Source organism: Leucopleurus acutus, assembly GCF_964270905.1.
Source record: "Leucopleurus acutus genome assembly, chromosome: 14".
Taxonomy (NCBI): Eukaryota; Metazoa; Chordata; class Mammalia; order Artiodactyla; family Delphinidae; genus Leucopleurus; species Leucopleurus acutus.
The window spans coordinates 87,166,816-87,189,922 of NC_139156.1; positions in this window are offsets into that span (position 1 = coordinate 87,166,816).

Here is a 23,107-nt window from a genome sequence, read left to right on the forward strand (position 1 = left end):
GTATCAGTGGTGATTTGTTTGTCTTCACATAACGTATGACCCAGATGTGCTGAGAAATAAGAAAAGGACGAAGGAATCAAGGGCGGCTGATCCAAGGAGGCAAGGGGCAACTTCCACAGCCTACGTGGAAAGCTAGAGGGAGGGAACATCCAGCTGGTGGGAGCTGAAGACAGGGGCCAGTCCTCCTTGGGCTCGGGATGCCACCCCCTCTTCCTACATCTTCATGCTCTCCTTCTCTGTGGCCCCTCCCAGCCATATTAAAGAGCCACAAGGAAATGCTCTCCTCCATTCCATTCTCCTGTCCTCCTATCCACCCCTCCCTTCTTTCCCTTTGCCATCAATTTCTTGACTTGCCCCCCATTTCTCCCCTCCCATCCACACTGCGGTCTGGTTTCTGCCCCCCTACTCTCGTGAAACTGATCTCCTTGAAGCCCCCAATGATTTCTCCGTTGACAAGTCCAGGGCACTACTTCTCAATCCTTATCTTTGTGACCGCCAAGCCGAGTTAGATCTTAAACAACGTCTCTGTCTTGAAAATCTCTTCCCTTGGCTTCCGCGCCACCTTTCCTTTTCTTTCCATGAGACCGATCACAACCAGTACTGCAGATTCCATCGAATTAAGGAATGCTGTTGCCTACATGTGTGAATGAGCTCAAATGAGTAAAGTACTGAAGTAGAGGACACCTAAAGTGAAACGTCTTCATGAATGTCCACGTGGCTGAGCAGCAAGTTAACCTTTCCTACATGTGCTAAAGAAGAAGAGTTGGGTTTTATTTTATTTACTTTTCCCTGGACTGTGTTGAATGACTATCATCTACAAGTTCAGGCTACTTTTGGCTGAGGATTAATGCACTGGGAGAGCTGAGAGAAAACTGAACAATAGAGCTGTCTTTTTCTTGACCAGTTCACCTTAGTTTCCCAAACTCTAAGTCTTTCCCGAATTCTTTCTCCTTTTTATTGTAGTAAAAGGAACATAACACAAAATTCACCATTTGGATCATTTTACAATTCACTGTACCATTCAGTGGAATTTACTACTGTCACAATGTTGCGCAACTATCACCACTGCCTAGCTGCAAAACATTTTCATCAACCAAGAGGAAACCTACACCCATTTTAAGGAGTCATTCCCTATTTCCCTCTCTTCCAAACCCCTGGCAACCACTAATGTAGAATCTTTTCTGTGTGTATGGATTTGCCACTGCTGGACATTTCATATAAATGGAACCATACAATATGTAGCCTTTCATGCCTGACTCCTTTCACTTAATTGCATCCATCATGTGGCATGTATCAGAAATCCACTCACTGTTATGGCTGAATCCTTCATACTCTTTGAATACAAAATTAAAAATACGCTGAGAATGAAGCTCTGTTTTAATGGCACATCTATTAGGCCAATTCATTGAAAGAAGCTGAAGATGGAGATATTGTTGTGAAATGATAATCGTTGAGAAGCCTCAGCCAATTGGATAATGAAAAGTTTGGGAAATGTTGCAAAAAATTATCTGCTTTGTATTAAAAGCCTATTAAACAAGGATGTAGGAGATTGTCTTTTTCTTGCAGGTAACTTAAATGAGGCAGAAAGAAATAACTGCCCTTTAAAACACATTTTGAAAGGATTCTATTTATTCTTAATAGACGAATGGGAGTACAGGAAGTTCACATCCAATATGGACTCCCTGTCCAAACACTGTTTATCGTTCTAGCCACCACTATCGAATTATATTTCTTGAGAGTAAGGCAGCTCAATTCCTGCATATTACTTTCTAAAATTCATCCATCAACTCCATTAATACAGTATAAACAAGAGTTGTTCAAGTTTAAGTGCACTTCAAATATCAGGTATAAAGAACCCCCAGTAAGAAAAAGAATCCTATATCTCTTGCCAGAATGTGGTCAGCTGTGGGGTGCTCTGCTAGCTGAAAGACACATTCATTATTAAGGGGATAGATGCTGTTTAAGTGGGATGAGAGCCAAAAAATTTTAACTACATATATGTGTTAAGAACAGTGCTAGGTTATCTCATATTCTATATCAGTCAAGGCTCACCATTTTACATACGTGAAAAACAAATTTAAAAGTGTATTAGTAGGGCTTCCCTGTTGGCGCGGTGGTTAAGGATCTACCTGCCAGTGCACGGGACACACGTTTGAGCCCTGGTCCGGGAAGATCCCACATGCCGCGGAGGAACCAAGACCATGTGCCACAACTACTGCGCCTGCATGCTAGAGCCCGTGAACCACAGCTACTGAAGCCCATGCACCTAGACCCCGTGCTCAGCAACAACGAGAAGCCACCACAATGAGAAGCCCGCGTACTGCAACAAAGAGTAGCCCCCGCTCACCGCAACTAGAGAAAGCCCGCGCACAGCAACGAAGAGCCTAGGCAGCCAAAGATAAATAAATAAATACGTCTAATTTTAAGAAAAGTGTTTTAGTAACTTACTAAAAGGCACGCAACCAGTAAACGTGAGCAACAATTCAATCCCAAATCTGTCACACTGAAGTTTAAGCTAATACTTGAGATTAATAAAAACAGCACTAAAGTAAAAGTTCAGAGATATTTTTTATTTCATACTTTCACTAATGCTCTTTGGAGATAAATCATTTCATTTATATGGGCTTTAGTTTTCACAACTTTAATAGTTGGAAGCTTGACTAGATGATCTGTATGTAGTCTTCCAATTCTACAATGTTCCACTAATTTGGATTGCTACAATAATTGCCCTTGCAATACATGCATGCTGCCACCAAGTAGCAGTAGAGACTACTAGTTCCTTTTTTTACCCCTAGTGGGGGTGCATTTTGACAGCACACTTATCCGTCAATAGTACAACCTGTTAGTATAACTATAAGATAACAAAATAATCTGGTATTCTTTCCTGTAAAAGAGAAGCTTTACATTGTGTCTGTGAATCGTACCAGAATCACCTGTAGGTTTTTAAATATAGAGGAAATCCTGAACCCATTGAATGAGACTCTTCAGAGACAGGACTTGGACATCTGGAATTTTGGGTTCCCATCATTTGTATATTTTATTTCATTTTATTTTTGCCTATGTACAATATTTGTCACATCCTTTTGAATCTTTGAAACCTTCTTTTTGTTTTAAATTTTAGAATATTCCATAATCTTCACCTACTTTTCATAAGGTGTTATCTGTTATGTTTATTCGATCTTGTGCTTCTCCTGGTTAAGACTTCTTTCTTTCCTTTTTTTGTTTTTTCCGGGGCCCTGCCTCATGTCTTGCAGGATCTTAGTTCCCTGACCTGGGATTGGACCCCAGGGCCCCAGCAGTGAAAGCGTCATGTTCTAAATACTGGACCACCAGGGAAGTCCCAAGATTTCAGTTTTAAATGACTTCTTTCCCCACTCTAATTCATTCCTGGGATCAGTTTCATGTTTGGACATTAAAGCAACCTTGCATTGCCAGAATAAAGCTACTTTGATTCTGATATACGATTGTTTTACATACCATGGATAAAGTTTGTGCTTCTCTTTACACATTTTGCATGCATGTTCAAAGGAGAAACTGGCCTGTGATTCTATTCTCGTAATATTCTTTATAGATTTTTTGTTGCTTTTTTAACATTCTATACTTTATGATTTATTTATTTATTTTTGGCTGCATTGGGTCTTCATTGCTGCATGCGAACTTTCTCTAGTTTCGGCGAGCGGGGGTCTATTCTTTGTTGCGGTGAGTAGGTTTCTCATTGCAGCCTTCTGACCCCATGGGCTTCTGACCCCATTCGTCAGTGCTACTTCAGGTCCTCACCCCTTCCCTTCTGACCCTGGGCGGTGAAATCCTCTTTCTGCGGCTGGCGTGCGGCACAAAGTCAATGAGGCAAGAGTAGGTTTGGAGTATCCAAGGAGCAGAAAGGATGTCAGCATGTGGAAAACAGAGCGAGCAAATTGGAGAGGAGAACGAAACAGTCAGAGAGGAAACAGAGGCCCAGATTTCTAGGTCTGTGGAGGCACTCTGAGGACTTTGCATTTTCTGAAGAAATTTGAGTGACATGATCTGACTTATGTTTTAACAAGATCTCTCTGGATGTCACGCTGATTAGAGACTGTAGGAGAGCAAGGACAAGCCCCAGAAGACCAACAGTTGATTCAAAGAAATGATTACTCAAACATGGTCCCCCTCCTCAGTGAAGACGCAGAGCAGGAATTGGCAAATAATGGCCACGAATCAAATCAGGCTCTCAGCCTGGATCTGTGGGACTGTGAGCTAATAATGGTTCTCACGTTTAGAAAGCTTGTTGAAGAGGAAAGAAGAGGAGAAGCTACAGAAACTGTATATGGCCCACAAAGCCTAAGATATTTCAAATCCAGAAAATGCTTTCCAACACCTGACGTAAAGCATGTGGCTGGTAGGAGGTCCTCAACCAAATTTGGAAGAGGAATACATGAGTCAGTTAGTTCCTGAAAACACTGTAAAGTGACAGGTGTCAAGAAACATTTACCCCTTCACCCTTAACCTTCACAAATGATGCCAGTTCCATTGAGCTATTGAAAAATACATTCTGGCTTTCAGACAAATAACCCAGAGGACATTTTCTCACATACGCAAGGTCATAAACAACTGTCAAGTGAAGTTGAAATAGCAACAAATCAAATAATAACAAAAACCATTTTTACTGATTTTTAAATCTTACAAAGCATTTTCATGTTCATTATCTAATTTAATCCTCAAATCAACGTCCTGAGATAGTTATTATTTCCCCATTAGAAATGACCACATATGAAATCCTTAGTGATTGCTCAACAAAAGCTGAAATCTTGAGTGTTGCATCTATTAAGGCCATGGTTGGGTGTTTTCCCATGGGAACATTGGATGCTAAAATCCACAGGGATTTTCAGCTCAAGATGGCAGACTAGGAAATATATTTACTTTCTGTTCCTCCTGAAACCATATCTAAATAAAACTGTAGAAATACCAAAATTAATCAACCAATAAAAGCCAAGATATTCTGGAAGTCATCAACCACAGAAAGATTTCAACACATTTCGAGAAGGCAAGCAATGAAATGGAGGAGCCATGAATGAAATAATGAAGAAAAAACGGCTGAGCCTAAGTAAGGTCTGCACAAAGTCACTCAGCTTTTGCTGAGCTCTGGTTATAGTAAAGGGCAGAGGAAAGAAGAGGGGCTGAAAACAAGGAGACAAACGTCATTTTAGGAAAAACACTTCATTTAATGAGCTCCAGGGAACACTCAGCCTGCTGCCATACTAACTCATAAATTACAATGGATTGTTGGTAAGCAAGACAAGAAAACAGGGAAGAAACAAAAGAAACAAAAATCAAGACACTGTTTCTAACTGGACTCTTTTCAAATGAGATTGAGGAATTATGGTTCAATGCCACAGCTGTAAATCATTTCTGCTGTTGGAGAGGTTACAAAGGGCTTATAATATTTCCCTTGTTTTCAGACAGAATTTAGGTCTGAGCAAAAGCTTTTGTGTCCTCCAACCCCAAATTTTATTGAGGATGGAAGCCCAGATTTGCTGGGACATACCATAAAAAGAATCTCATGAGCAGAAGGTCAAAGTGATTTTGGAATATATGAATTATGCCCAGTGTGTGTTTCAATAGGTTATATATATATATATATATATATATATATATATATATATATATATATATATATATATATACACACACATTTTTACTGATTTATATGATTTTGGGTTCTGAAACTTCTACATGTCACATGCGTGATACATAACAGACAATGTCAGCCCCAGGAGGGAGAAAACACTCCAATGAAGCAAGCCAAAGAAACAAGTTTTAAGCAAGGTCAAGTGATGTGTAGACCAGGATTGTTCAATTCCTACCTGTCATGCTGAAGCTTCCAGCTCCTGAATAACAACACATGCTTCCCTTGTCCTAGACAGCCAAGAGTACGTCTCCTCTCTTGGGCATAAGAATCCCTAGAGTTACATATGGGTAGTAAAGAGTGGACCCAGCTGTCATACTCACAATAACCAAACTGTGTTGATCGTACTTTATACCAATACATCGCTCCACGCTGAAGTTGCAATAAATGATATATTTGCTTTCTAGATATGAATGAGACGCCTTACTGGATATACTCCAGGAAGGCCAGAGAAGCTGGCTTCTAATCCATACAGAACAATTCACTGGTGAATTTCTTTCAGAATAGCCCATGATTTATCTAGAATATCATCTTTACATATCTGGATCCTTCAAACTAGACAAAGGGAAAATACGGGCTTCAAGCCTCAGTTAGAAATATGGAATGGTGCCATGCTGACAACTGGTGCTCCCTGACCTGTATCTTCTGAGATTAGAACACAGTGTGGTGGATGACCAATTCATGCGTTGAACAAAAGAAGACCTCCTACAGGGCAGTGTAGCTGTTCGTTACAGGTATGGCACTTAGGGCTAAGTACCATAAGGACTACAAGAAAAAACGAAAAACAAGTAACACATGAAGCATATACGATAAGGAGGCACCACAGTCCAGAGCACAAGCTCTGGAATCACACAGGCTTGGATCGAATCCCGGCTAAGCCACTACCATCTATATACCCTGAAGGACAGGCCAAGGTTTAAATGTTCTTTTACCAAATTTCAAAACAGAAGTGAAGAAAGAACCTATCTGCCAGGAAGGGACATCGTGGGCTGCAGCATCCAGTCGGATCAGGGCTCTGCATCTCCTGCTCAGAAACCTTGGCCACCTGGCTCATGGTGATGCTGGCAGCTGAGCAGCCCTGGAGAAGGCGATCCTGTCTCCAGGTCTCGCAGAGGAGCTGGGGAGGTCTGCGGACGAGGTGGCCCACACCCTGGTAAGCTCTGGCTGCCTCCTGCCCTCAGGTCTGAGCAGGCTCTGGCCTCTGGGCCCCGTGGTGGGGAAGGCCTGGCCGATACATACGCAGGGCTGAGGGGCCTACAGAGCCAGTCCCCAGGCAGGGTGAGCTCTGGAGGAGGCTTCCACAGTCTCCGCATGGTGGCCCATCTGGTGCCAAACACCTGCCACCCACAGCCAGAAGTCCCAGCCACTAGAAAGTCCAGAAGGGGCCCTGCCCTTTGCCTTTGGGCCGGGGTTAAGCCAGCAGCTGGGCTTGCATGTGACCCCTGCATCACCCCCTGCCCCGCCCGCACTTTCTCTGTGACACGTACAATGGATATGTCATAAAGCCAGGCAGAGCCAGTGCTATAAATTCAGAGGAGTTAGAATCTAGGAAGAGGCTCTCCCACTTTCACTCTCTGCTCTCAGATCAGGCAGGCAGTACCTCTAATATGGAAGCTATGGACACCACACCTCCTTCACACGCTGTCCTCTTCCATTCTGCTCCTGTTTTCCCCAGCACCCCATTTACGGCCCTGACGGGCATCGGTGCTTCAGCACGAAGCACGTCAGACCCCGAACCTATGGACACCACACCACCTTCACACGCTGTCATCTTCCATTCTGCTCCTGTTTTCCCCAGCACCCCATTTACAGCCCTGGCGGGCATCGGTGCTTCAGCAGGAAGCACATCAGACCCCGATCCTATGGACACCACACCTCCTTCCCACGCTGTCATCTTCCATCCTGCTCCTCTTTACCCCAGCACCCCATTTATGGCTTAGGCCGGCACTGGTGCTTCAGCAGGCAGCACCTCTAACACCAAAGCTATGGACACCACACCTCCTTCCCAGGCTGTCATTTTCCAGTCTGCCCTGTCTCCAATAGAACCACTATCCATTTCACACCGCTGTTCCAAGTTCTGGGAACACACCACCCAGTGATAGCAATGCCTCAGCCCATGCCTCGACTCATTTACCTGCAACGTGAGCCAACAGATAGACCAACACTTCAAAGTTATGACAGAAAGTTGAGTAAGTTATACGCTTGGAATTTCATTTATTATTATTAACAAGCACAACTGTAGTGCTTAGACTATAACAAGTACTATTCTAAGGGCTTACCAAATATTAACTCACTTATTCCTCATAATGGCAACCCTAGAGGTAGGGAATATTCATAAAGTTCACTTTTCTGGGGGAAACTGAGGCCCAGAGACGTTGAAGAGCTTGCCTAATGCCACACAGTAAGTAGGTGGCAAAACCCGGGATTAAAACCAGACCGTCTAGACTTTCATCACTTTGCTGTGTCACCGTACTGTAAGTTGTGGTTAGGGAAGGAACTAAATTGACAAGACTCTGAACTAAAAGGAGAAGGGAGAAATGAGAAAATGAGTGATCCTAGAAACTAGAGTAGAGTTAGGCTCAGAAATTTCTGGTGATGAGACCCGGAAGAACAAGAACTTGTTTGGAATATTAACTTGGGGTAGTATCTGAATCCATGGAGAAATGGTTTTGTTTTCTGTAAAATTTAGAAAGGTCAGTTGGATGAAGATTAATGAAGACAAAAGTAGAAAGGAAAAGAAAAAGGTGCCTTAAGGGAGACATAACCGCTTCCCTCTACGTACCCACAGGTGGGGTCCTGTGGGAAAGGATGGAGCTCTCTCTACCGGGTTGGTCACCAGGCTGAACAAGGAGAAACATGGCAACCATTGTACTGGTTTTGATGATCTCTCAAAACCAAGGCTTCAGTTTCCAAGAACGACCTACGGTAGCATAACTAGTGTGTGTCACACGTGCCACTAAGTGTGTTTCCAGTCACACATTTTCATTGGAGAACTACTTCCTATGAGGTAGGCATTAGTTCCCTATGGCTGCTGTAACAAATGACTACAAATGTGCTTGCTTCTAACAAAACACACTTATTTTCTTATGGTTCTGGAAGACAGAGGTCCAAAACCAGTTTCCCTGGGCTGAAACCAGAAGTCGACAGGGCCATCCATCCTCCTTCTAGAGGCTCTAAGCGAGAATCTGTTTGTTTCCTCGCCAGCATTCCTTCACTTCTGGCCACATCAATGCAACCCCAACTTCGTCATCACATTCTCTTTGGAGTACAAAATCCCTCTGCCTCTCTCTTACGAGAACACCAGTGGTTATATTTGGGCCCATCCAGGTAGTCCAGGAGAATCTTCCCATCTGAGAACCATTACTTTCATCTCACTGGCAAAGTGCCTTCTGCCATTTAAGGTGACATTCACAGGTTCTGGAGAGTAGAATGTGGACATTTGGGGGCAATGGTATTATTCAGTCTACTACAAGGTAGATTCTATTATCTTTCTCAGACGTAGGAAATGACGTTTAGGGAAGTAGTTTGTCTCAGGTCTACAATTTCCAGAGTAGAGACTTAAATTCTGCCACTGACACTTTAGGACACACCCTAAACAACTTGAATCTGTGTCCTTAACTACTGCATAATCCTTGGTTAAGAGTCACACTTAGGTATCAAGACCCAATTGAATACAACACAAGTACTGTCTCCTCTTTCACTATGTTTGCCTGGTGTACTGATGAATCTTGCCCAGAGCAGAAGAGTTCAGAAAATTGTTATGCAGGTTTACGAAGAGAAAGCATTTACAAAGCATTTACTGTTTGACGTGCCCGGAGTAACGGAAGGCTTTTTCAAATAAAATATGCCACCAAAGAGTCAAGTGTCACAACAGAGGTAACCCCGTGGGAGTCACGAGGAGACTAAAATTATCTCCAATTGTGCAGGAGAGAAAAGTTTCACTGAAGGCAGGTGTAGTTCAGCCAAGCCCTACAGCACAGAAGTAGGAACGTGGGTATGTACGAATGGGAAACAGTTTAATGCAGAATGGATGAGAAATATGCATTCGACCTATTCTAAAACAACTGGCTTATTAACTCAGTAAATCGATTTAGTCAGTCCAACTAGCTTTAGCTGATTACTTATCCAGGGAATAGCTGTTTAGAGTAATTTTTGTCATAGAACAGTAAATAAAATGGTTGAACTATAGCTTTAGGCTTGCTAAGTGAAATAGATTGCTCTAGATGATTTTCAAGTGACTTACTTGGTAGTACTCACGAAATTGGGAGTTAACAATTGCTTAAGAAAACAAAGAGAATTGATTTTAAATAAAGTACTTACTGTGTGAACTATCTGTTCAGTAGCTCATGTTAAACGGATGTTTATAATCCCCATTGGACAACCAACTACTTTTTTGCAAATGGCAATGTGAATTGCTCTCACATAAACTATAGCAATGACCACCTATCTAATTTGTTGTCCAAACCAGAAATCTTCTAACAATACTGGTGTCCTAATAAAAATAAGCATGAAGGGAACACACACTGGGTGTCTCCCGTGTGCCTGTGCATGCATCTATATCTCACTGAACCCCCATAACAGCCCCCAAGAGAGGGACTCTGAGTGTCCCCATGCTGCTTGTGGAGAAATAGGCACAGGAAGGTTCAATAGTCTATCTACCTAATATCACACAGAGGATGGGAGAGCCCGTTTTTAAACCACCTGCCTCCAATTCCAGGTGCCAGGAGCCAGACTCAGCCTACAGCTCTCTTCTGCTCGCCTGGAGGTGAAACAAGGTGTCATGATTAGTCAAATCCCGTCTTCACTCATCAAGGTAGCTTGAACACCTGCACGTCCTCCAAGTAGCATGTAGCATAAGCAATAAGATGTTTGCCCCCTGATCGTCCAGGAACTTGGAATCAGCTGTGCCTGGTAAGGCTGAGCTGGTTTAGATTGGAGAGGACCACCAATCTTCCACCTGGGCAAGTGCCTTTTGACCTCCTGCCATCAGAGGGCCGAAAACTCCAGCCTGAGAATGTGCTGAGGCCTGTAGCCTAGTTATGCCAGCTCAGAACAATGATGAGCACACGTTTTTCCAATCACCTTTCCCCATGCTCCCCGTGCCTCATACTGCCCTGCTTCTTTATTCTTTATCCCACAGATACCCAAAGCCCCTTGCCTTTGGGGAGGCAGATTTGAGACCTATTGTCACGTCACGTCCTCGCTTGGCTGCCCTGAGAATAAACCTCCTCTTTGCTGCAAACCTCAACATTTCAGTGTTTTGGCTTGCTGCGCCTCAGACAGAATGGTTGGGAGCAGTGGTACAGGACCCTTGCATGTGAGGGAAGCTGGTTCCTAGTAGTCACATTGCAGATGTTTTCTCCTCTCGGGTTGGGGGTGGGGCAGACATCCTGCTCTTCCGGAAAGGGAGAAACACAGGTGCCAAACCCTTGCCCTCAGCGTCACCCTCACCTAGGAGCTTGTTAGAAGCACCGAATCCAGGCCCCACCCAGAACTACTGAATACCAGCCTGCATTTAACAAGATCCCCAAGAGAGGCATACCCATATTAAAGTTGGAGAGGCACCAAGCTGTCATCATCTTCTCCGCAGCTAATGAAAACGAAGCAAAGATTCATCCCGAGCCGACTCTGCCTCAGTCACCTGGATATCCCATGAGCTCATTTAATCCTCCCCAGAACCTGCAAATGAGACTGAGGGTCAGAGTGGTCTAGCACCCAAGGTTCCATAAGAGAACATGACCAAGGCTCACTGGAGCCCAGACTTCCAAAACAGAAGGCCCCTGAGCACAGCATGGCACCACCGCAGCCCAAACCGTGGGCCTGGAGGGTAGGCCAGGCTCCCCACGCAGAGTTCACACCATTCGACAGATGCGCACAGTAGACCACAAGGCAATATGAGAAGTAACTTCTGATTGTGGAATCTCTGAATTTTGAGATTTAAAGAAAAAAATCTGTTTTCGGGGGATGGTTAAAACAGTTCTACCAAGGAGTAAAGAGAGGTCATCTCAAGGCTCCTTCTGGACTAAGAATTTAATGCCTACTTATTGAGAAATGCTCCGTGCATTTGCTCAGCCCTACGTCAAGATGAAGTTCTCTGTGCCCTAGAAGCTTAGGTTCTAAAAAGGCCACAGAAATGGGTGAGACCTAAAAAATGCCAGAACAATGCAACGGCCTTAATCAGACTGTCTTTGCTTTGCCTTGCTTACAAGTCACTGACTTTAAACTGAATATGGTGTCATGTCTTTTTGTTTCTTGAAGTTTTTTTTTTCAAAAGATCATATAAAGATTTTCTTCCATGGTAAGACTTTTATATTGTATTTTTCTTAAACTGGACTGTGGTACATTTACCCTCCATCAGATGATTGCTTATAACTCACCTTGCGTTATTAAGAATACCGCTAGAGGCTTCTATGTCCCTACTAAAGAAAATCCATTTTCAGGCCCATTGAAACCAATGAAAATCCAAGATTTCAGAGCACAAGATAATGAAAATTCTCTCTATCCGCATCTTTTACTGCTTTTAATCTGTTAACAGTCCCTAAGTGTGCCAGATGAAAGGTACTGTCGCGGGAATTGACATCATTAACAGCATTCCATACAGGTAAGTCTTGATTGTTCCAATTTCTCAAAAAGTTGGACATATTTACTGCCTCTATGACATCTCTAGGGTGTGTGGAAGAAATAAAAAAGAGGCCTGTACAATGTATTTCTCCAAATATACACACAAATAGTTTGCACATACAAACAGGGAAACCTTATAAATAATGTATGGGGAGCAAAGGATTGTTGGTAACGGAACTACTCATTTCGAAAGACAACACTGTCACCAAGTGTCCCCTCACCAAAACTGACTGGGAATTTTTAGGGGCCACCAAACCAGAGATGGAGATTTTTAGGCACATTCTTGCCAGAAAAGAGAGCCTAGGGCATAAACCAGTCAACCTGTTGGCACGAATGCCAGGGCAACCCAAGCAAGTGGATATACAAGCCTACGTAATGCTTGGAAGTAGGAAGCTTTGGGGGACTACACCTGGGCTGGTACTGGCCTCCCTCCCCAAAGGGACAAGGAGAGCAGAAACCTGGATGGAGTCAAGAGAGAGAACAAAGAAAGGCAAGGCTGGATATGGAGCAACGTGTGGATCCAGGAGCATGTGTCTCAGAACTGCCGGGGCTCTGCAGACCAGCTGCATCCCCATTCTCCTTGACCCTCATGGGTATAATGAACTCAGGATGGGCGCATCCCGGCTGCCAAGTCACTTCCACCTGTCCATGGAGTTGACAGTTACTTGCTCACAGTGAACCAACCTCCCTGGACCTAACAGCTACTTCAGGAGGCGGTAGTGGAGAACAAGGTGATGACAACGACCAGATGCGAAGGAGGAAAAGACGTTCAGCGGACCGACTGGGTGGACTGATGGTGTGGGGTTAAGTCTGCAGAGCTAAAGGGGCCAGATGTAGAAAAGGGAAGGGGAACCATGAGGATATGGTCAAGCCCCATCGTATGGATATTTCATCCATATGTTGTATGCAAATCCCATTCAATTTGCTCTGAGTGAACAAGAGAGAACTAAATTATCCTTTAAACCATGTCAGTGACTTTATTTACCATCTCATTTGATGAGCTCATAGCCCAGGGGCAGAGGGAAATGGGAGCTGTGAGTCTGCCATCTCTCAGGAAGTCTCAGGACTCAGAGGCCCCTCAGAGCCAAACTACCTCACCTTTTGCACTTTTCAAGCAACGTTATTCCTAAGTGCGAGTCACCCTCTTCATCAGGTTCTCCAAGAAACAGCAATCTCTCCCAATGAGAGAGGAAAAATGGGCTACTTTGGCTTGCTGAGGTACAATATGTAGTTCTCCAAAATGGTACCTGCCTGGGGATTTTTCAAGAAAATTAAGTATCAGTGGTGATTTGTTTGTCTTCACATAACGTATGACCCAGATGTGCTGAGAAATAAGAAAAGGACGAACGAATCAAGGGCGGCTGATCCAAGGAGGCAAGGGGCAACTTCCACAGCCTACGTGGAAAGCTAGAGGGAGGGAACATCCAGCTGGTGGGAGCTGAAGACAGGGGCCAGTCCTCCTTGGGCTCGGGATGCCACCCCCTCTTCCTACATCTTCATGCTCTCCTTCTCTGTTGGCCCCTCCCAGCCATATTAAAGAGCCACAAGGAAATGCTCTCCTCCATTCCATTCTCCTGTGCTCCTATCCACCCGTCCCTTCTTTCCCTTTGCCATCAATTTCTTGACTTGCCCCCCATTTCTCCCCTCCCATCCACACTGCGGTCTGGTTTCTGCCCCCCTACTCTCGTGAAACTGATCTCCTTGAAGCCCCCAATGATTTCTCCGTTGACAAGTCCAGGGCACTACTTCTCAATCCTTATCTTTGTGACCGCCAAGCCGAGTTAGATCTTAAACAACGTCTCTGTCTTGAAAATCTCTTCCCTTGGCTTCCGCGCCACCTTTCCTTTTCTTTCCATGAGACCGATCACAACCAGTACTACAGATTCCATCGAATTAAGGAATGCTGTTGCCTACATGTGTGAATGAGCTCAAGTGAGTAAAGTACTGAAGTAGAGGACACCTAAAGTGAAACGTCTTCATGAATGTCCACGTGGCTGAGCAGCAAGTTAACCTTTCCTACATGTGCTAAAGAAGAAGAGTTGGGTTTTATTTTATTTACTTTTCCCTGGACTGTGTTGAATGACTATCATCTACAAGTTCAGGCTACTTTTGGCTGAGGATTAATGCACTGGGAGAGCTGAGAGAAAACTGAACAATAGAGCTGTCTTTTTCTTGACCAGTTCACCTTAGTTTCCCAAACTCTAAGTCTTTCCCGAATTCTTTCTCCTATTTATTGTAGTAAAAGGAACATAACACAAAATTCACCATTTGGATCATTTTACAATTCACCGTACCATTCAGTGGAATTTACTACTGTCACAATGTTGCGCAACTATCACCACTGCCTAGCTGCAAAACATTTTCATCAACCAAGAGGAAACCTACACCCATTTTAAGGAGTCATTCCCTATTTCCCTCTCTTCCAAACCCCTGGCAACCACTAATGTAGAATCTTTTCTGTGTGTATGGATTTGCCACTGCTGGACATTTCATATAAATGGAACCATACAATATGTAGCCTTTCATGCCTGACTCCTTTCACTTAATTGCATCCATCATGTGGCATGTATCAGAAATCCACTCACTGTTATGGCTGAATCCTTCATACTCTTTGAATACAAAATTAAAAATACGCTGAGAATGAAGCTCTGTTTTAATGGCACATCTATTAGGCCAATTCATTGAAAGAAGCTGAAGATGGAGATATTGTTGTGAAATGATAATCGTTGAGAAGCCTCAGCCAATTGGATAATGAAAAGTTTGGGAAATGTTGCAAAAAATTATCTGCTTTGTATTAAAAGCCTATTAAACAAGGATGTAGGAGATTGTCTTTTTCTTGCAGGTAACTTAAATGAGGCAGAAAGAAATAACTGCCCTTTAAAACACATTTTGAAAGGATTCTATTTATTCTTAATAGACGAATGGGAGTACAGGAAGTTCACATCCAATATGGACTCCCTGTCCAAACACTGTTTATCGTTCTAGCCACCACTATCGAATTATATTTCTTGAGAGTAAGGCAGCTCAATTCCTGAATATTACTTTCTAAAATTCATCCATCAACTCCATTAATACAGTATAAACAAGAGTTGTTCAAGTTTAAGTGCACTTCAAATATCAGGTATAAAGAACCCCCAGTAAGAAAAAGAATCCTATATCTCTTGCCAGAATGTGGTCAGCTGTGAGGTGCTCTGCTAGCTGAAAGACACATTCATTATTAAGGGGATAGAGGCTGTTTAAGTGGGATGAGAGCCAAAAAATTTTAACTACATATATGTGTTAAGAACAGTGCTAGGTTATCTCATATTCTATATCAGTCAAGGCTCACCACTTTACATACGTGAAAAACAAATTTAAAAGTGTATTAGTAGGGCTTCCCTGTTGGCGCGGTGGTTAAGGATCCACCTGCCAGTGCACGGGACACACGTTTGAGCCCTGGTCCGGGAAGATCCCACATGCCGCGGAGGAACCAAGACCATGTGCCACAACTACTGCGCCTGCATGCTAGAGCCCGTGAACCACAGCTACTGAAGCCCATGCACCTAGACCCCGTGCTCAGCAACAACGAGAAGCCACCACAATGAGAAGCCCGCGTACTGCAACAAAGAGTAGCCCCCGCTCACCGCAACTAGAGAAAGCCCGCGCACAGCAACGAAGAGCCTAGGCAGCCAAAGATAAATAAATAAATACGTCTATTTTTAAGAAAAGTGTTTTAGTAACTTACTAAAAGGCACGCAACCAGTAAACGTGAGCAACAATTCAATCCCAAATCTGTCACACTGAAGTTTAAGCTAATACTTGAGATTAATAAAAACAGCACTAAAGTAAAAGTTCAGAGATATTTTTTATTTCATACTTTCACTAATGCTCTTTGGAGATAAATCATTTCATTTATATGGGCTTTAGTTTTCACAACTTTAATAGTTGGAAGCTTGACTAGATGATCTGTATGTAGTCTTCCAATTCTACAATGTTCCACTAATTTGGATTGCTACAATAATTGCCCTTGCAATACATGCATGCTGCCACCAAGTAGCAGTAGAGACTACTAGTTCCTTTTTTTACCCCTAGTGGGGGTGCATTTTGACAGCAGACTTATCCGTCAATAGTACAACCTGTTAGTATAACTATAAGATAACAAAATAATCTGGTATTCTTTCCTGTAAAAGAGAAGCTTTACATTGTGTCTGTGAATCGTACCAGAATCACCTGTAGGTTTTTAAATATAGAGGAAATCCTGAACCCATTGAATGAGACTCTTCAGAGACAGGACTTGGGCATCTGGAATTTTGGGTTCCCATCATTTGTATATTTTATTTCATTTTATTTTTGCCTATGTACAATATTTGTCACATCCTTTTGAATCTTTGAAACCTTCTTTTTGTTTTAAATTTTAGAATATTCCATAATCTTCACCTACTTTTCATAAGGTGTTATCTGTTATGTTTATTCGATCTTGTGCTTCTCCTGGTTAAGACTTCTTTCTTTCCTTTTTTTGTTTTTTTCGGGGCCCTGCCTCATGTCTTGCAGGATCTTAGTTCCCTGACCTGGGATTGGACCCCAGGGCCCCAGCAGTGAAAACGTCATGTTCTAAATACTGGACCACCAGGGAAGTCCCAAGATTTCAGTTTTAAATGACTTCTTTCCCCACTCTAATTCATTCCTGGGATCAGTTTCATGTTTGGACATTAAAGCAACTTTGCATTGCCAGAATAAAGCTACTTTGATTCTGATATACGATTGTTTTACATACCATGGATAAAGTTTGTGCTTCTCTTTACACATTTTGCATGCATGTTCAAAGGTGAAACTGGCCTGTGATTCTATTCTCGTAATATTCTTTATAGATTTTTTTGTTGCTTTTTTAACATTCTATACTTTATGTTTTATTTATTTATTTTTGGCTGCATTGGGTCTTCATTGCTGCATGCGAGCTTTCTCTAGTTTCGGCGAGCAGGGGTCTATTCTTTGTTGCGGTGAGTAGGTTTCTCATTGCAGCCTTCTGACCCCATGGGCTTCTGACCCCATTCGTCAGTGCTACTTCAGGTCCTCACCCCTTCCCTTCTGACCCTGGGCGGTGAAATCCTCTTTCTGCGGCTGGCGTGCGACAGAAAGTCAATGAGGCAAGAGTAGGTTTGGAGTACCCAAGGAGCAGAAAGGATGTCAGCGTGTGGAAAACAGAGTGAGCAAATTGGAGAGGAGAATGAAACAGTCAGAGAGGAAACAGAGGCCCAGATTTCTAGGTCTGTGGAGGCACTCTGAGGACTTTGCATTTTCTGTGAAGAAGCCACTGAAGAAATTTGAGTGACATGATCTGACTTATGTTTTAACAAGATCTCTCTGGATGTCACGCTGATTAGAGACTGTAGGAGAGCAAGGACAAGCCCCAGAAGACCAACAGTTGATTCAAAGAAATGATTACTCAAACATGGTCCCCCTCCTCAGTGAAGACGCAGAGCAGGAATTGGCAAATAATGGCCACGAATCAAATCAGGCTCTCAGCCTGGATCTGTGGGACTGTGAGCTAATAATGGTTCTCACGTTTAGAAAGCTTGTTGAAGAGGAAAGAAGAGGAGAAGCTACAGAAACTGTATATGGCCCACAAAGCCTAAGATATTTCAAATCCAGAAAATGCTTTCCAACACCTGACGTAAAGCATGTGGCTGGTAGGAGGTCCTCAACCAAATTTGGAAGAGGAATACATGAGTCAGTTAGTTCCTGAAAACACTGTAAAGTGACAGGTGTCAAGAAACATTTACCCCTTCACCCTTAACCTTCACAAATGATGCCAGTTCCATTGAGCTATTGAAAAATACATTCTGGCTTTCAGACAAATAACCCAGAGGACATTTTCTCACATACGCAAGGTCATAAACAACTGTCAAGTGAAGTTGAAATAGCAACAAATCAAATAATAACAAAAACCATTTTTACTGATTTTTAAATCTTAGAAAGCATTTTCATGTTCATTATCTAATTTAATCCTCAAATCAACGTCCTGAGATAGTTATTATTTCCCCATTAGAAATGACCACATATGAAATCCTTAGTGATTGCTCAACAAAAGCTGAAATCTTGAGTGTTGCATCTATTAAGGCCATGGTTGGGTGTTTTCCCATGGGAACATTGGATGCTAAAATCCACAGGGATTTTCAGCTCAAGATGGCAGACTAGGAAATATATTTACTTTCTGTTCCTCCTGAAACCATATCTAAATAAAACTGTAGAAATACCAAAATTAATCAACCAATAAAAGCCAAGATATTCTGGAAGTCATCAACCACAGAAAGATTTCAACACATTTCGAGAAGGCAAGCAATGAAATGGAGGAGCCATGAATAAAATAATGAAGAAAAAACAGCTGAGCCTAAGTAAGGTCTGCACAAAGTCACTCAGCTTTTGCTGAGCTCTGGTTATAGTAAAGGGCAGAGGAAAGAAGAGGGGCTGAAAACAAGGAGACAAACGTCATTTTAGGAAAAACACTTCATTTAATGAGCTCCAGGGAACACTCAGCCTGCTGCCATACTAACTCATAAATTACAATGGATTGTTGGTAAGCAAGACAAGAAAACAGGGAAGAAACAAAAGAAACAAAAATCAAGACACTGTTTCTAACTGGACTCTTTTCAAATGAGATCGAGGAATTATGGTTCAATGCCACAGCTGTAAATCATTTCTGCTGTTGGAGAGGTTACAAAGGGCTTATAATAGTTCCCTTGTTTTCAGACAGAATTTAGGTCTGAGCAAAAGCTTTTGTGTCCTCCAACCCCAAATTTTATTGGGGATGGAAGCCCAGATTTGCTGGGACATACCATAAAAAGAATCTCATGAGCAGAAGGTCAAAGTGATTTTGGAATATATGAATTATGCCCAGTGTGTGTTTCAATAGGTATATATATATATATATATATATATATATATATATATATATATATATATATATATACATTTTTACTGATTTATATGATTTTGGGTTCTGAAACTTCTACATGTCACATGCGTGATACATAACAGACAATGTCAGCCCCAGGAGGGAGAAAACACTCCAATGAAGCAAGCCAAAGAAACAAGTTTTAAGCAAGGTCAAGTGATGTGTAGACCAGGATTGTTCAATTCCTACCTGTCATGCTGAAGCTTCCAGCTCCTGAATAACAACACATGCTTCCCTTGTCCTAGACAGCCAAGAGTACGTCTCCTCTCTTGGGCATAAGAATCCCTAGAGTTACATATGGGTAGTAAAGAGTGGACCCAGCTGTCATACTCACAATAACCAAACTGTGTTGATCGTACTTTATACCAATACATCGCTCCACGCTGAAGTTGCAATAAATGATATATTTGCTTTCTAGATATGAATGAGACGCCTTACTGGATATACTCCAGGAAGGCCAGAGAAGCTGGCTTCTAATCCATACGGAACAATTCACTGGTGAATTTCTTTCAGAATAGCCCATGATTTATCTAGAATATCATCTTTACATATCTGGATCCTTCAAACTAGACAAAGGGAAAATACGGGCTTCAAGCCTCAGTTAGAAATATGGAATGGTGCCATGCTGACAACTGGTGCTCCCTGACCTGTATCTTCTGAGATTAGAACACAGTGTGGTGGATGACCAATTCATGCGTTGAACAAAAGAAGACCTCCTACAGGGCAGTGTAGCTGTTCGTTACAGGTATGGCACTTAGGGCTAAGTACCATAAGGACTACAAGAAAAAAAGAAAAACAAGTAACACATGAAGCATATACGATAAGGAGGCACCACAGTCCAGAGCACAAGCTCTGGAATCACACAGGCTTGGATCGAATCCCGGCTAAGCCACTACCATCTATATACCCTGAAGGACAGGCCAAGGTTTAAATGTTCTTTTACCAAATTTCAAAACAGAAGTGAAGAAAGAACCTATCTGCCAGGAAGGGACATCGTGGGCTGCAGCATCCAGTCGGATCAGGGCTCTGCATCTCCTGCTCAGAAACCTTGGCCACCTGGCTCATGGTGATGCTGGCAGCTGAGCAGCCCTGGAGAAGGCGATCCTGTCTCCAGGTCTCGCAGAAGAGCTGGGGAGGTCTGCGGACGAGGTGGCCCACACCCTGGTAAGCTCTGGCTGCCTCCTGCCCTCAGGTCTGAGCAGGCTCTGGCCTCTGGGCCCCGTGGTGGGGAAGGCCTGGCCGATACATACGCAGGGCTGAGGGGCCTACAGAGCCAGTCCCCAGGCAGGGTGAGCTCTGGAGGAGGCTTCCACAGTCTCCGCATGGTGGCCCATCTGGTGCCAAACACCTGCCACCCACAGCCAGAAGTCCCAGCCATTAGAAAGTCCAGAAGGGGCCCTGCCCTTTGCCTTTGGGCCGGGGTTAAGCCAGCAGCTGGGCTTGCATGTGACCCCTGCATCACCCCCTGCCCCGCCCGCACTTTCTCTGTGACACGTACAATGGATATGTCATAAAGCCAGGCAGAGCCAGTGCTATAAATTCAGAGGAGTTAGAATCTAGGAAGAGGCTCTCCCACTTTCACTCTCTGCTCTCAGATCAGGCAGGCAGTACCTCTAATATGGAAGCTATGGACACCACACCTCCTTCACACGCTGTCCTCTTCCATTCTGCTCCTGTTTTCCCCAGCACCCCATTTACGGCCCTGGCGGGAATCGGTGCTTCAGCAGGAAGCACGTCAGACCCCGAACCTATGGACACCACACCACCTTCACACGCTGTCATCTTCCATTCTGCTCCTGTTTTTCCCAGCACCCCATTTACGGCCCTGCCGGGCATCGGTGCTTCAGCAGGAAGCCCGTCAGACCCCGAACCTATGGACACCATACCTCCTTCCCACGCTGTCATCTTCCATCCTGCTCCTCTTTACCCCAGCACCCCATTTACGGCTTAGGCCGGCACTGGTGCTTCAGCAGGCAGCACCTCTAACACCAAAGCTATGGACACCACACCTCCTTCCCAGGCTGTCATTTTCCAGTCTGCCCTGTCTCCAATAGAACCACTACCCATTTCACACCGCTGTTCCAAGTTCTGGGAACACACCACCCAGTGATAACAATGCCTCAGCCCATGCCTCGACTCATTTACCTGCAACGTGAGCCAACAGATAGACCAACACTTCAAAGTTATGACAGAATGTTGAGTAAGTTATACGCTTGGAATTTCATTTATTATTATTAACAAGCACAACTGTAGTGCTTAGACTATAACAAGTACTATTCTAAGGGCTTACCAAATATTAACTCACTTATTCCTCATAATGGCAACCCTAGAGGTAGGGAATATTCATAATGTTCACTCTTCTGGGGGCAACTGAGGCCCAGAGACGTTGAAGAGCTTGCCTAATGCCACACAGTAAGTAGGTGGCAAAACCCGGGATTAAAACCAGACCGTCTAGACTTTCATCACTTTGCTGTGCCACCGTACTATAAGTTGTGGTTAGGGAAGGAACTAAATTGACAAGACTCTGAACTAAAAGGAGAAGGGAGAAATGAGAAAATGAGTGATCCTAGAAACTAGAGTAGAGTTAGGCTCAGAAATTTCTGGTGATGAGACCCGGAAGAACAAGAACTTGGTTGGAATATTAACTTGGGGTAGTATGTGAATCCATGGAGAAATGGTTTTGTTTTCTGTAAAATTTAGAAAGGTCAGTTGGATGAAGATTAATGAAGACAAAAGTAGAAAGGAAAAGAAAAAGGTGCCTTAAGGGAGACATAACCGCTTCCCTCTACATACCCACAGTTGGGGTCCTGTGGGAAAGGATGGAGCTCTCTCTACCGGGTTGGTCACCAGGCTGAACAAGGAGAAACATGGCAACCATTGTACTGGTTTTGATGATCTCTCAAAACCAAGGCTTCAGTTTCCAAGAACGACCTACGGTAGCATAACTAGTGTGTGTCACACATGCCACTAAGTGTGTTTCCAGTCACACATTTTAATTGGAGAACTACTTCCTATGAGGTAGGCATTAGTTCCCTATGGCTGCTGTAACAAATGACTACAAATGTGCTTGCTTCTAACACAACACACTTATTTTCTTATGGTTCTGCAAGACAGAGGTCCAAAACCAGTTTCCCTGGGCTGAAACCAGAAGTCGACAGGGCCATCCATCCTCCTTCTAGAGGCTCTAAGCGAGAATCTGTTTGTTTCCTCGCCAGCATTCCTTCACTTCTGGCCACATCAATGCAACCCCAACTTCGTCATCACATTCTCTTTGGAGTACAAATTCCCTCTGCCTCTCTCTTACGAGAACACCAGTGGTTATATTTGGGCCCATCCAGGTAGTCCAGGAGAATCTTCCCATCTGAGAACCATTACTTTCATCCCACTGGCAAAGTGCCTTCTGCCATTTAAGGTCACATTCACAGGTTCTGGAGAGTAGAATGTGGACATTTGGGGGCAATGGTATTATTCAGTCTACGACAAGGTAGATACTATTATCTTTCTCAGACGTAGCAAATGACGTTTAGGGAAGTAGTTTGTCTCAGGTCTACAATTTCCAGAGTAGAGACTTAAATTCTGCCACTGACACTTTAGGACACACCCTAAACAACTTGAATCTGTGTCCTTAACTACTGCATAATCCTTGGTTAAGAGTCACACTTAGGTATCAAGACCCAATTGAATGCAACACAAGTACTGTCTCCTCTTTCACTATGTTTGCCTGGTGTACTGATGAATCTTGCCCAGAGCAGAAGAGTTCAGAAAATTGTTATGCAGGTTTACGAAGAGAAAGCATTTACTGTTTGACGTGCCCGGAGTAACGGAAGGCTTTTTCAAATAAAATATGCCACCAAAGAGTCAAGTGTCACAACAGAGGTAACCCCGTGGGAGTC